Here is a 16,473-nt window from a genome sequence, read left to right as displayed (position 1 = left end):
GCGCGCGCTCGCGGTCCGCCCAGCTGGGCCGCACACGTGACTCGCCTCCCTGCACCGCCCTTCCCACGCTGAAGCCACATCGGCCGCCATGTTGACTTTGGGAGTAGAACGGCCTGTTCAGCCAGACCAGATAACTCGAGGCCGCCGACGAGGTTCTGCGGCGTGAAGCCGGATCGAGGCCATGTGTATTGTGGGCACTGTACAAGCGCAGCAGTCGCTCTCGCTAAACTACGGAGTGGCAGACTCGCTGCTGTGGGCCTCTGGCTTTCCTGATTAGATGGCAAGAGATCTGAGGAAGGGGCAGAAATCAAGCTACTATCCCTTTTCAAAATGGTGACAGAGCTGGGGGACGTAGCCATGTCCTGTTGTGGTCAAGTTAGCTCCGTCTGGCTCCGAGGGATATTGGAGATCCAATGGCCTACGCACGACCCAAGGGCTATCACAGAGCCTGGCACATTCCTGTGGGTTTTTCTTCCAGACTGCACCTTGGGATGCCAGGGAAACGACGTTATTAGAATTACTTTCCTTTTCAGATCAGCCTTAAACTCACCTCTGAGCTGTCCCTTTATTCATTCATTTGTTCAGCAGTTACTGAGCACCAGCTATGTGCCGGGCACTGTGTTAGGCACTGAGAATACTACAAAGAACAAATCCAACACGGTTTCTGCCTACCATTTTACACTCTTAGTGGATACGTAGAACTTATGTGTTCCTTACATTATGACAAGTGTGGAATATCTTCTTTAATCTTCAATCCAATGCCTTTGAGATTGCCCTCACTCAAAGCCAAGTTTGATTCAAATCCTAAACTTGATCTCTAAACCAAAGGTCTGAGACCCGCGACTGTCACGGTGACCAGTCAGGTCATAGCAATCACTGAGGAACCCTGGTGAAGCATCATCTGTTGACCTACTAATATTGCAAGTGATGTGGCTCTCAATGTTGGGGAAAACATAGGGGATGATAGAGACAGTAGCACACTTCAAATCCTTCTGGAAAGTGGCTGCCGTGCAGCTCTAGTCCCTTGTTCCCATGCAAGAATGAAGGCTGCCAGATCATATGATTTTTTAAAAAGAAGGTGAAAAGCCTGTTTTTAAATGTGACTTCACTTAAAAAAGAGTTGGGGGAGGGGGCATTATGTATTTAGACTGCCTTCAGCCCCAGAAGTGTTACAGTAGTTTGTGGCCTCTTCTTTATACATTCTTTTTGCTAACAGGGCAAAAAGAATAGTTCTTTTTACTGCAGAAGGGAGAAATCGGGGAAGAAAGAGCCCTTCCCTTTTTAAAAAACATGAAGGCTACCTTACTCCCATTTCAGTAAATAGTTTTTCTCTCTGGGTTTCCACACTCTACAAAGTAGGGTACTGTGGTGTATCCCTAGGGTGCTCTGCATGGATTGAAATGACTTCCACTCCCACAACCTAGCCAAAACACCCATTCCTCGCAGCACCTTGAACTTCTCTGGACATCAAGAAGGAAGGGGTCTGGTCCTTCATACTAAAGGTGAACACAATGGCCCTCAACCTTTGCAGATGTTTGCTGCTCCCAGCCTTTGTCGGTTCCAATCCCTCTGCTGTGAACATCTTTCCTTGAACTTTTTCACTTAGCTAGTCTCTTCTCACCCTTAAAGTCTCACCTCAGGCCTCAAATCCCTCCAGAAGGTATCCCTTCCAGCAGCTCTTCTGGTACCTTTCAGTCATGATGCTGACCACAATGGAATTCAGTCTGCAGTCTGTCACCTTCACGAAAGTGTAGGCGCCAACCTGTAAGAGACCCGTGTCCTCAGTGAGCACTCGGTAAGGCAAGCATCCTATTGCAGATGCACTGTTTGGTAACAACGTGTCCAATGATATATACCTGAACTCCTTGGTGGGACTCCTGAGAACTCCATTCCTAGTCTGGCCCTTCCTATGATTCTAGGCCTACTGGTTTCTGAGGACCCCCAGAGCCATTCAGTGTGGCCAAAAAGGTTTCAAGAGTCTTTAGTTGGAGAGCTTAGAAGATGGTCATTCTTTTAAGATGAACTCCAATCAAGTTTCTCTAGTACTCCTTCAGACTGGGGATATAGCTCAGAGGTAGCTCACTTCCCTAGCATGTGCAGGGCCTTGGGTTTGATTCCCAGCACTGAAAAACAACAAAATGGGGTAATTCTTCCACCAGCTGTCTGTTACACTGAGAGAAGGGAAGGTACAAGGGGGAAAATGGAAGTAAGTACCAGTGAGTATCATCGTAGCCTGCAGCTGTATCCTTACACTGAAACCTGTGTATATCCAATGGTGTCAGCCCAAGGACATACTTGACATTTCATGCCTGACACTATCCATTTCATACGTGACACCTATTGTCAGGCTGACCTCCCAAGTGGTTCTATCCAGCCTACAATGAATAGGAAACACCCATTTCCTGTCCTGCAATAGTGTTGAGTTTTACAGCCTTTTCTGTATTGGAAAATTTAATGAACAATAATCCAGATGTCATCATCATGCTTGGGAACTCATAAAGACTGAAAATGAATCAGTTAACATTATTTAACACCTAAGAGATTTAGAGAAAATTACCTATTTCCTTAAGAATCAGTAAGAGGCATAATGCCCACTTTTTGAGGGTATTAGTGTACTTAGCAATGCATTCAACTATTTCATTCTTTGCTGGTAAGTAGCAAACAGGAAGCAATATCCTCTATTAAACATAAAGAGAAATTTAATAAGCTCACGTGATATATTAATGTGCTGAGGTATGAACAGCACAAGCCTGTCTTTCAGTTGACCAACTTCCTGTATGAAAAGGATGCAGAATTAGGGAGGACAGCTGAAGCTCCCACTATGAAAATTGGGCAGGGATTGGGGAGAAGGTGCACCCCTTCCCACCTCTCTTAGCTAGAACCTAGAAAGGTGAAACTAAGGAAGGGCAACTGCTCTACATGCATACCATCCTGAACATGCCTGATCTCGCCAAATCTCAGAAACTAAGCAGGATTGGGCCTGATTACTATTTGGATGGGAGAAAAGCCAACCACTTGCTCCTATCTGGATTTTGGCTCTGGAAGTGTTGACAAAAGTTCGGCTGGAGATAATGCAGTAAGTGAGCAAATCTGGTAACTACATTTTCAACAGTGAGGCTCCAGTAGTGTACAGTGCCAGGGAAAGTGGCTGCTTTAGTGGCAGGTTCTCACCAATGTCTACCTCGCTGGGTTTCTGCCCAGGCCTGTTTCTCCAGCTCTGTTTTTTTCTGAGTGAACCTGATAGGCTTCCTATAAATTCCTTTGTTGCTGAAACTAACCAGTGTCGGTTTCTGTTGTTTGCAATGAAGAAAATGACGAGCGGTGCATTTTTATTAGCAATTTGGATTTTTACTGGTGTGAGTTACTTGTGCAATTGTCCGCCTATTTTTCTTTATGTGTTCCTTTTATAAATGTTGGCCGATAAATAGTACTTTGTGTATGAGTTGTGTTATTCTTTAATCCATACCAACTCATTTGGTTATTTACCTTTTATTATGGTTTGGGTCTAGAAGTCCCCTCCCCAAAGCCTCACGCAGTCATAGGTGGCTGAGTGTGTGATCTGGTGTGTATGATGCTGGGGTTGAAGGTGGGTGATTACTAAATCAGTCCACTGATTGGTTTGGCACCGTGCCAATTCTGGTAGCCTAGATACAATACAAGGGACAAAGACAGGCTTGCCTTCTCCCTTCTTGCTTTTGCTACCTTGTGGGCACCATGAACTGCCATTCTCTGCTGTGTCACCCTGCCTTGGGGCCAGGACGGGAACTTCTACAAGCTGCGACCTCAATAAACCTTTCCTCTTTAACTTTGGGGAATTTTGTCTCAGCAACAAGAGAAAAGTAACTAAGACATCTTTCAACTGTGTTCGTGATGTTTTCAGATCACACAGAGAATTTTATTTATTTTATATAGTCAAACAATGATGAGTCTTTTTCATGAAGATTTTTTGACATGCTGAGACAAACCACCTTCCTCCATTCCCAGATCATAAGACAAATAATTTTGTGTTTTTGTCTAATTCTGCTATTGGGTTTTCTTCTCCTTACTTTTAATGTTTTCTCCCTTAGGACTTTATTTTTGCATACGAAGTGAGGTAGGGATCTACCATGGTTTGAATATCATTTGTCCCCACCAGAACTCATGTTGCTGAAGTTTGGTTCCTGTGTGGCAGTTAGGAGGTGGGACCTAGTGGGAGCAGAGCCTCGTGAAGGAATGAACCCTTCTCTCAGGTGAGTTTGTTCGTGCTCTCACAAGACTGGATTCATTACCACAAGAGCAGGTTTTATAAAGTGAGTCAGGCTTCCTCTGCTTTTTTATGCTTCCTTTCCACACAGCCCAATTGCCTTTCCCTTCTGCCATGAATTGAAGCATCAGAAGACTCTCTCCAGATGCTGCCACCAGATCTTGGACTTCCCAGACTCCAGAAGCATGAACTAAAATAAACCTCTTTTCTTTATAAGTAACCCAGTCTCTGGCATTCTGTTACAGCAACATAAAAAATAGCCTAAGACAGTATCTTGCTTTTTCCCTACCCTACATGGCTAGCCATTTGTCTCAGCATCATTTTAAAAAAATAATCTAACTTTTCCCTTTTAAAATGACATTTTCATCACCTCTTAAACTTTACATAAATTTAGCATTTTTTAAAAAAGCTATTCTATCCCATCTCTATATTCCAGAGTAATACAGGTTCAGAATATATTGAAATGTTTGATTACAGAAACTTCCTAGCATTTTATTAGGTATTGCTTGCTTATTTTCTCAAATAAACTTAGTCCTTGGGGATTAATTTACATAGATTAATTATGGAAAATTGACCTCACATTAATCTTAGCTGACAATAAAGTGTGTGTTTTAAAAATTATACCAGGACTTTTAATGTTCCTTAAAGAACTATAGTTTCCCTCCATAGGCCTTCTGTGGGCACAGATTAAATTTATTCAAACAAGGTACCATGGCTCACACTTGTTATCCCAGCTACTCTGGAGGGTAAGGCAGGAGACCGATGAGGCAGGAGGATCAAAAGTTCAAGGCCGGGGCCAAAGATTTAGCTCAATGGTGCCTCCACCTGGTTGCAGGCACAAGGTCCTGAGTTTGATCCCCAGTACCAAAAATAAGTTCAAGGCCAGCCTATCCCAAAGTAACACTTACACAGGGACTTGGGATGGTCTTCAGTGGTAGAGCATTTGCCTAGCATGTGAAAGGCTCTTGGTTCAATCCCCAGTTATACACACACGTGCACGTGTGCTCACACACACACACACACACACACACACACACACACACTTATTCCTAATTATTGCTACTATGAATGGGATATTTTTATACCTTCCTTTTTCACCCCTTATCAATAGGGCAAAATTATCTTTGCTACCAGCTCCCTTGATGAGCTTTGGTTCTTTCTCATAATTTTCAATAGATTCTCTTGGGTTTTTCAGGAATTCATGTTGATGCATGAGTAAAAATCTTGCCTCTTCTTTCACCATATTCGTGTCTCACCTTTTTTTTTCCTCTTGCCTAATTGCCCTTCCAGAATTCTGTTAACAATAGTAGTGAGAGTAAGAAATCTCCATTGTTCTTCACATTAATAGCAATGCTTTCAGAGCTTCACCATTAAGCATAATGCTTGCTTTTGGTTTGAAATATATATTATTTATTGCCCTAAAGTGGCATCCATTTATTCCTACTTCTAAAAGCATTATTATCAGACATGGGTCTTGAGTTTTATGAAGTACCTTCTGGGCATCAACAAAGATGAGCATCTGCTTTTTTTTTCCTCCTTTCTTCTATATACCCATCAGAAGTTCTTGGTTGCAAACATAAACCACCTTTTACTAGCTTGGGCTAGAAACGGAATTCTTTGCAAGGACATTGAGCAGCTCACAGAATTGCCAGAAAAGCTCAGAATCAGACTTGTGAAGCCAAAGAAAACAATACATAGTCAAGGTCCTGCTCCAGAAAAAGTTGCTTAAGATGTCACTGTTGGCACTTTCACCAGAAAGGGTCCAAGGAGGATCCCAAAGTGGAGCCAGAGAATTTAAATCCACCCTACCTATAGAATTAAGCTGTTGGCTCACTGACTCCCATTGCAGAAAAAGAATTTTCAGGACTGGTCAGTAAGAGGCATGGGGAGGATTTAGGATGAAGAAATTTAAAATTCACACTCTGAACAGTGCAGTGCAGTCATTCAGAGAAATGGGACATATTATGATCCTGAGCTGAGTTTATTTATGTGGTCTTGGGGTGTCTTCAAGATGGGTGCTCTAGGATGTGTATTCCTACTGTCTGTCAGGTTACCCATCTGGTGGGCTATGTCAGAATGCAAACTGCTCAATGTGTTTGAAGTCAACAGTTGACAGGTGAAAGGCACAGGTCCAGGGCCCAATTCACAGGCTCATTGTGTCTTTCACACCTTTAGTAATTTTTTTCTTTGAATGAATTCCTAAAAGGGAAAGGGACTTGAACAATTTTTGTGTCTTAAAGCTGGTTCAGATTTTCTTTAAAATGCAATTTTGAGATACCATTTTTCTTGTCTCCTTTTTGTCTATCTTTATTTCTTCTATATTGCTTCACAACCATCAGGGAAGCTGGACACTTGCTGCTGTCACTGACAGCATTAAATACATTGCTTTGTCTATTTGCTACAATCTCTTATAAAGTTTTATATCTATATTTATAGATTATAGTTTCCTGTGTGTGTGTGTGTGTGTGTGTGTGTACGCTATCTTTGTCAGATTTTGGTTTTACCAGCTTAAAAAAAATAATTATGAAGTACCCTATTTTCTTTAGCCTCTCATTTCAATGATGTGTTTTCAAATGCTGAAAGAAATTACCCTCTGGACATAGTGTGTGTTGGGGGAGGGCCAGTTCTTTGAAATAGTTTTTAATTTCTGTCCCTGAATATTGGTTTGTCTAGATATTCTTTCTCCTCATTAATTTTAATCCTTTTATTTTCCTAGGAAATTGCCCATATTTTCCAATTAGTTAGTAAAATCTTACAATGAACTATGTAAAAGTTATATTGCTTCTTAATAGAATCTCACAGATGTATTAAACATATTCCTCAAGTTGTGATTATGGTGCAGAATGCTAGCCTTCCCTGTTTCTGTACATTTGCTCTTTCTAAAGATGTTCACTGAGTGTCCTAGGTCCTTTTCTCATTGCTAAGAGAAAATAACTGACACCCAAAATTAAAGGTTTATTTGGCTCACAGTTTGTAGAGGTTTCTGTTCTTAGTTGGCTAGCTCCAAAGCAGGGTGACATGGCAGAGGGTCATTGCAGAGGAGAAACAGTTCATGGGAAAGCAGGGCAGGCAGAAAGCAGCAAGCAGCAAGCAAGTGATAAGCCACAACACTAGCTTTTGTGTTCTTTATATTTACCCTAGGGGCAGGTAGCATTCACACTCTTATTCCTAGCATCACACATTGTGAATCAGTCCCAGCATCACATCCTTAATCCCAGCATCACACACCCTAGATCCAGCCACCTCCAAAAACCCCAACCTGTGCCTGCATGAGGCTTTGAGGGGTGGGGGGACATCTAGACAGAAGCAATAACACTGAGCAGGATTATACTCAATGCTGTTGGTGCTCCACCAAGATCTTGTGAGTTCCGTCTGTTTTTGTGTATCCAGCCCTTAGCTCCCATGTGCTCTACTTGAATGATTGTACCTGTGACTCTCTTATGAAGACTGCTTGCAGGCTACCAACACTGCCTCTAAGATTCTCTTGGACAGATGGAAGGGCCTGGGGGTTCATCTCCTGGTGTGGTTCTTAACCAGTGACAGCTGGTTGCCAGAGTATGAAAACCAACATCTTTGCCTCCAAAAAGAAAGAAGAAACAGAAAAACAAACAGGACCAAATAAATAAATAAAAATAATGTTCACACTCATGAAAAAACAAAAACAATAATAAAAACATCTCTACCAAATGGCCCAAAAGCAATGAGACGGGGGGGAGAGAGAGAGAGAGAGAGATTTCTCTGTGATCTTAAACCTATGGTTGTCTTCTGGAGTCTGCAGTTTTGTGGCAGTGCCCAATTAGGTTGTGACTCTGCTCTCACTGGTGGACAAAGGAGGCAGCCAGAGTCTGGATCTGTGCTGGATCATCCCAGCAAGCCTGCTTTAGGATTAGGGCGGGGTGCTGATCCTAGTGCTTTCAAATCCATAAAAGTTCTGGCTGATCCTGGCCTCTGGTTGTGGGGCTGGAGCCTAAGACATTCAGCTTATAACACTCTGGGTGTCTCCTGCCCACCTGACCATGGCTCCCTGATTCTGCACATCTCCTGTGGCTATACCTCTAGACCTCATGGGTTTTGTAAGATAAAATTGTAGAAGATGTTGTTAGTTATCATTTGGATATAATGCAATGGGTCATATGGGATTGTCTGGATGATTTGAGCCTTGGAAATAAAATTTGAGGATAGGAAGGATAGAAAAGTAGTGTAAGGTAAATACATACAATTTTCTCTTCTCTACACCAACATTTCCCTAAAATTACAGTAAAAGCTGGAATAAAGATGTGACTGTACATAACAGATATCAGAAAAGGAGAATCCATTTAATGAGAGATTATAAATCAAGGCACTATCAGGAAAACTGAAATCAGTTTGTGGATTTCAAATGGGAAAGAGGGAAATCAAGGCTACCTCACCACAGCAAGACTGGGAGAAGGAAGGGCAGTCAAGACTATAGCACTCCTGAAAGGGAAGGAATGAATCTCAGGAGCAAGCCTGAGAATTCTGTTATATTGTAAGGGCCAGTTCAGGTCTGGGGTAAAGCTGCTGAGGCACCTTGGACCAAATATTAAAGGACATCAAAGAAGATTTTAATGCACTATTTTAATTTTTTTGGTGTTTTTGAGACAGGGTCTCATTATGTAGTTGAGACTGACCTGGAACTCACTATGTAGCCCAGGATGGTCTCGAATTTACAGCGATCCCCTTGCCTCAGCCTCCCAAGTGCTGGGATTACAGGAGTGCACCACCACACCTGGCTTAATGCAGTGTTTTAAAATTTTTTTTATTTGTTCTTAGTTATCTTAATTGTCACATAGGAATTGTACAAGTTTCGGGGCAGCTCATGCTCATCAGTCATCAGAAAATCCCCAACTTTGATATACAAACAAAGTGAGCCATCAGAGAAGAAGGAGAAGGATAAGGAGAAGAGGAGGAGGAGGGGAAGAGGAAGAAGAAAAGTAAAAGAAAGAAGAAAGAAATTTGGAAGAAATTTAGCCAAAGCAGAGAGCCAAAGAAAAGATTTTTTAAAAGATTATACTTAACACATCCAAAGACATAAGAAAATATATGGCATCTATTAAGAACATGATTTAAAGATAAGAATATATGGGAAGGGAACCAAGGATGGGAGAGAGGCAAGGAGAAGTAAAAAGAATTAAAAAGTGTTATGTACATGTACCAACTCCCATCAATGAATTTGTTCACCATGTACAGCAAACATATACTAGTAAAAATATTTCAAAGAAAAAAATGCAACATAAATGGCTTTTGGAATTAAGTATTGGATAGAATAAATTTAAAATTGAACAAAAGAGTTGGAAGATAAAGTTTCAGAACTTTCCTAGGAAGCAGAATAAGGCAGAAAACAGATGGAGAAACGAAATGAAAAGACAATAAAATTATAGCATTGATTCATTAAATTTCAAAAGTCAACTGAAAAGAGTTGTATGAAGACAGCAGTAATTTCCACCAGGAAGTAATAGAAGATAATGTCCAGAACTGAAGTACATGAGTGTCCAGATTGAAGATATCCAGGGCAATGTGTTTTACAAAGGGCTGTCTGAAGAAATGCAACTGGGAAACTTTAGAACACCAAGAACAAAATTATCTTTAAAATATCCATAGTTAAACAAGAAAAGCCACAGAGTCACCTTAAAAAGTGAATATTAGAATCTTATCAGAGTTATGAAAGCAAGAAGCTAAATGTAATACTTTCAAAATAATGAGGTGACACTATTCACAATAACCTATCATATAGCTAGGAGGAAGTCTGACAAGAAACACATAAGGCTTCCACCCTGAAACATTGCTAAGAGAAATTAAGAAAACCTGACCAAGACCTGTCATGTAAAGGTACAAGATCCCAATAATGAGTGTAACTGTACTGCATACCTAAAATGTACCAATAAACTCAATTTAAAAATTAAGAAAATCTAAATAAATAGAAGAATATACCATGTTTATGGTTCTTTTATTTACTTATTTATTTTTGGTACCTGGGATCAAACTCAAGACCTTGTGCTTGCGAGGCAGGTGGCAGCACCACTGAGCTAAATCCCACCATGTTCGTGGTTAAAGACAAAATATTGTAAAGATATGAGTTCTCACAAAATTGATCTACAGATTAAACAAAGTGTCACAATTTTTTTTTGTGGAATTTAACAAATTAATTCTAAACTTTCCGCGGACATGCAAAAGACCTAGAACAGCCAAAATCATCTTGAGGAATAAGGCCTTACACCACAGAGATAAAGATTTTACATAAATGACTTATCTTTGTTACTTCATGGATGTCTGTTCTTTATTATTGTTTTTTCCTCTAGTTCCTTTATACTTACTGCTTTTGTTCAGGCAGGAGATAAAAACTTGGGTCATTAATTTCGAAACATTTTTGAATTTGACATTTTACCTCACAAAAAGTTGCAAAACTAGTACATAAAGTCTTTGAAACTTTTGTTCAACTTCTACCTATGCTTACATTTTTCTATAACTAAAATAAAATATAAAAACCAATTTTTGGTATTAGTATAACATTATTTGTTTTTTACCAGTTTTAACAGATGTTCATGTGTGGGGGCCATCTATGCATTTTTGACCAAGTGTATAGATTCACATAACCACACTATAATCAAGATATAAACCTGAATTATCACCGCAAAGGAATTTTTCCTGTTGGTCCAATATATTCACATGCACTGCGCATTACCCCATCCCTGTTCTGAACAAGCGCCTGTCTGTGCTTTGTCTCAATAGTTTTGTCAATTTAGGAATGCTATACAATCAGCGCTAATTGTATCCTGCACAACACCAGGGTGGAGGCAATAACATTATGGCTAGAGTCATGAAAAACAAAATTTGAAATCTTCCATTAAGTACCTTGAATTCAATTAGAGGGGAAAAATCTAATCAGAATGGTTGGGAGAAAATCTGGACTCTTTAAAAGCTGTTCTCTTTACTTTCAACATTTTTTGAAAATTTCACTTACATCATATCTTTGTGAGAAGTTACTGTCTGATTAGGAGACGGAAAAAAGCCTATAGATCAATAGAAATTAGAAATACCATATGGCCATTAAAATGAATAAGATGTCTTTTAAAGGATTTACATGAAAAAATTATTATGATTTGTAACTGAGTGAAAAAATAAGATTGTGGGAAAACATAAGCCCTTTTAAGTAAAAATATTTTTCCATTTAAAATTTGAGTGATATTTATGTAACCACTTTTAAGTCTAAAAGAATACACAAAATTACTAATAATGAAGCAGGATTTTGTGTTTGGGCTAAGTGGGGTTACAATGATTAATATTATGAAACAAAATTCAAGTGCATTCCAATTTTTTAAAAAGAGATAGTCGAAAAAACATTAGTAGCTATTGAAAGCAAAACTCCCTCTTGATAATCTAAATCAATTACTAAAAATGCTCAAAAACATATAAAGATCAATCAGTTGTTCAGTAAGCTACTGTTTGATTAATCCATGGAGCAACAGACAAACCTCGTTGGTAGACCAGCCTGGAAATGCATATAGTTTATAATTTATATCACACATGTTATAAATATTTTACATATTTCTATTGCAATGCATTGCTAACTACTGTATGCTTTTCCTCAGTACAACCACCCAAGTCTATTAAAACTTAGTCTATGTTACCTTACCTTTTTATCCTCCAGAACCTGAATTTTCTAGCCCATGCTCATTCTGACTACTGACTCCTCCCCTGCTGAGAAAGCTCAATGCCGCAGGAGTCTACTGATATTTTCTGTAGCAGTTCTCCACTTTTATCCATGTCCTTATATCTGAGAACTTTGCACATCTAGGACTAGCACCCAATGAAAATAAAATCGTAGTGCTCTTATTATGAAAACATTCCTAAAAATTGCAAGGTGAAGACATTGAAACATTAAGCCTAAAAGCCCCCTTGGAGTGAAGCCTTGTGCAAATGCACAAGTCTTAGACCTGTGACACTGGCCCCATGGATATCATTCATACGCAAATTCTAGTTCTCATGCAACGCACAAATTATAATAACTGTTTCTTATTGGCCAATTCAACTCTCTGACTGTATTTCTTCTGAGATAACCCCTTTTTCCTCAGACATACCCTTCCAGAGCCAAGACAGCCAACCATAACCCAGACTAGAACCGCTTCTCTTATGTTGCTCATTAATTCACAAAATATATACTGAGACCCTACTGTGTGTCAGACGCTGGTTTTCTCCACTGAGGACCAAACAGTGATCAAAAATTTTTAAATATCTCCTCTCAAGGAGCCTTGATTCTAATGAGGAGAGACCAACAACAAACAAGTAATATATACAATGTGCTAGTTGAAAATTGATGCCATGGGGAAAATAAAGTAGGATAAGAGAACATAAAACTTATATGGCACATTATAGTTTTTAATAGACTGGCCAGGGAAGGTGTGCTGGGAAGATAACCCTCGAACAAAAATGGGAAAGATGTGAAACAGGAAATTAGGTGAAAATTAGGAGGTAACCATGCCAGGAAGAGGGGAGCACAAAAGCCAACACATTCAGGTGAGAATAGCTAGACTCATTTGAGAAGCAGCAAGGAGGCCAGTGTGGCTGGAGAATAAACAAAGGGGCAGATAGTAGGATTTGATGTTAGAGTAGGGACTCATTGAGTGGTCCTAGATTCTGGATGGTTCTGGGAGAAGCCATGTGTCAGGCTATAAAGCAAGCTCCCCAAAGCTAAAAGCATTGAGGTCATAAAATGTATGTTCTGCAACCACAGTGGGATAGGAAGTGTGATGCAGAAAAATTGGAGAAATTTAAAAATACGTGGAAATTTAAAAACGTGAAAATTAAGCAAGATAGGACTAAAAATACTCTGAGATAACTGAAAATGAAGATGCATCAAAATGATGGGTGTGGTCAAAGTTGTTATTAGAAGGAAATACATTGCTGTTAAAACCTACATTGGAGAATAAATATCTCAAAGGAATAACCTAATTGTCTGCCCTAAAACCCAAGAAAAGGAAGAGCAAGTGGAATTATGTGGAGTCTTGTGGGCATTTGAAGGACTTTGACTCTCAGTATCTTTTGTATACTGAGACCTGCAGGAAACTCTATGAGTTGAGGAATGAACTCAAATTGGTTTAAAGAAAAAATAAATTTAATGTTTGAAAATCAATCTACTCTGTAAAATGTATTAGTGACCCTAGCATTGATAATTGAAATGCTTTTACCAACATACACAAAGCAGCAAAATATTTGAGCTGTCCAACGTGAATACTCTCAGCTGAGAGAAAAGAAGGCAATACTCTGTCTAGTTCCAGATCTGATACACGAATCCCTTTTTGTAGCCTCTTTAGTGCCACAATTTCCCTGGCTTTGTTGTTTGCTTTTGCAATGACCTCCAAGGATAGTGTTGACGTGCTGAGAAAGTGTATGTGTGTTGGATAAGTTTTATGCAGCTGGAGTTTTAGAGCTGTTGACTATGAGTTCAATATTAACAAATCAATTTCATATTAAGTGAAGTCACTTAAAATGGACACAGAGGTGTAGGCCAGTTGAGGAAAATATTCCAACTGGAGGCTTTTGTGAACACTGAACTCTATGTTTCCCCTAGGAGCAATCATTCAGTATTGGGCAACTCAGTGTTTGTGGCAACTTTATCTATAAATATTGCAAATAGCAAGAATGGACAGCACATTTCTAGTTCTAACGGCAATCTAACCCTATCTCTCTCATCCACGCTGACTGAATAGGCTGGCTGGAAGATTTCACTTGCAACCTTCCATCTTTCTCACCGAATCTACCTGCAAATTGTGAATGGCCTGTGGGAGACAAAGACCCTGTCATCTCCCGCCGGAGAAACCCTGACTCTGGCTGCTGTCCACGGTGCTGATCCTCAAAATCCAGCTACCTGAGAGGGAAGTGCGATCATTGCAGAAAAAAATAATTATGAAATTCGAACAAGAGAATCTAAAGACCCTCACTCCAGGGATCAAGGATAGTAACTTCCCAAAAGGGAACTGAGCCAGTGAGCAGAAGTGAATAGAGAGCCTTCACGTCTTCTTGGGGGAGCTAGAATAACATCAGCGAGAACTGAAGGAAATTCGCTCCAGAGCTGCAGGAATCCTGGAGTCAAACTTGACTACCCCCCTCTAGGTCCCTACACTTGGGCCTAAGCCTTTGCTTTGGCCTAACTAAGCCTTCTTGGGCTTCTTTAGGTCTCCTCTGGCTCTCTAGAAGATTGTAGATTCCCTGCTGTCTCTTATAACTGGTTTCCCAAACTTCTACAACCTAGAACTTTACAGAAGCACTACAAAATTTCTAGCGAGTGTAAGAAAACTTTACAGAAAGTGAGGTATCGGAGAAGCCAAGAGAAGTGAGTGTTGCACTGAGGCAATTATCAGTTGCAAGTGCCAAAGGAGGCCAAAGGAGGAAAATCATGAAAGCTAGATGTTTTTCCAGCCCAGAATGTGATTTTGCTGTGGGGACCAGGCCTTCCCTCCTCTTGGGCCATGTGTTTAAGTGAAGCTAATGCTACCCAGAGTTGGACAGGTACTGCAAACCCACACCAATGGCTATGGTGTCCCAGGAAAGTGTGTGTTAAAAACTTAACTCCCAGGATGACAGTGTTAAGAAATGAGGCTTTGAGAGCTGATTAGACCATAAAGGTTCTGCCTTTATAAGTGAATGAAAGCTGATCTAAAAGGACTTGCAGCCAGGAGTTGGATCTCTTGCTCTCTTTTGCCCTTTCTCTGCCCTCCTACAATGGGATGAGGAACCAATAAGCCCTCCGTAGATGCCAACTCTTCCATATCAGATGTCCAAGCCCCCAGCACTGTGAGGAATAAGTTTATTTTCTATATTAATTACTCCGGCTGTGCTTTTTTATATAATAGCAACAAAAAATGCAGTAAGATATCCACAACTTCATTATTCTAGTCACGGTACTCAAGGTGATGGAAAATACCCCATGCAAGACAATAAAGCTTCAGAACAATTGTTCAGTGATCACGCACCCCTAACTCCAGCATCACACGCTCCAGATCCAGCTGCCTCTGGAAAAGCTCCACCTGTGACCCATGAGGTTTTGGGGTGACATCTAGACACAAGCCACAACAATAGGGTGATTATGGGATGACCACATAAGCATATACATTTACCAAAACTTTGAACTACACTCTAAAATCTGTACAACTCACTGTAGGTAAGTTTTAGTTTGATTTTTAAAAGAAAATGACATGGGTGTGATTTCAATGTTTGTTCCTGACTTCAATAAGTTCACCATCTTCCAAAAACATTCTTATTTTTATGACACAGAGCACATATATATTTCAACAGAACAAAGTGACAGACCAGTAAAAAATATGTAAATCTATCCCAAGATAACCTCATTTTAAATAGATAAATATATATTTTAATATGTATCTTTTAAAATACATATACATATATATGGAGAGAGAGGTAGTGTTACGTACAATATACTTTATCATTATTCCCATCTCTATATTGTTTTTACCCTGCTCTTTTAACTGTCCTTTGCATTTTGCTGGTTAAACTGAGCAAGTACCTTAACAAAAAAAAAGTCCCACTAGTAGGCATTTATCCCAATGAAATAATGAGATATGTACATGAAGATTTTATACAGAGAATAATTTATATTGATGAAAATTTGTAAACAACACACATACTCACACTATACTGAGGATTGAACCCAGGGCCTTTGCACTGACATACATCTGAGTCCTTTTATTTTTATTTTTGTTTTGAGACAGAATCTCACTAAGTCACTAAGTTGCCCAGGCTGGGCCTCAGCCTCCAGTGCACTGGAAACACAGGTCTGGTTTATTCCAGCACCACATCCAGCTAGCATAAATAAATTGATTAAATCAACTATGTTAATGGAATACTTAGGTAAACCTAAACATTGGCAAGGAAAATTGGCCATAATATAAGGTGTAATAAAAAACTATAAACATATTTAAATATTTTTAAATGATTACAGTAAAAGATACATTGTCATTAATCCCACTCAGAATTCTCCTTGCTTTGAACACACTTATCCCAATTCTTGTCACTTTCTGAAGCAGTTCTGGGAGTCTCTTTCACGAATGTCTTTAGTTATACAGCCATAGCTACCTCGATGTTCCAAACTGATTCAAGACCTTTACCTTTTGTGTTCGTTTGACTTTGAGGAAGAGTCAGAAGTCACGTGGTAAGTTGGGATTTGGCTCAGAGGTTCCACCGCCTGCCTCGCAAGC

Source organism: Fukomys damarensis, unplaced genomic scaffold (genome assembly GCF_012274545.1).
Source record: "Fukomys damarensis isolate Sample0158 unplaced genomic scaffold, DMR_v1.0_HiC HiC_scaffold_34, whole genome shotgun sequence".
In the NCBI taxonomy this organism is placed as follows: domain Eukaryota; kingdom Metazoa; phylum Chordata; class Mammalia; order Rodentia; family Bathyergidae; genus Fukomys; species Fukomys damarensis.
Note: the sequence above shows the minus strand (reverse complement) of the source record.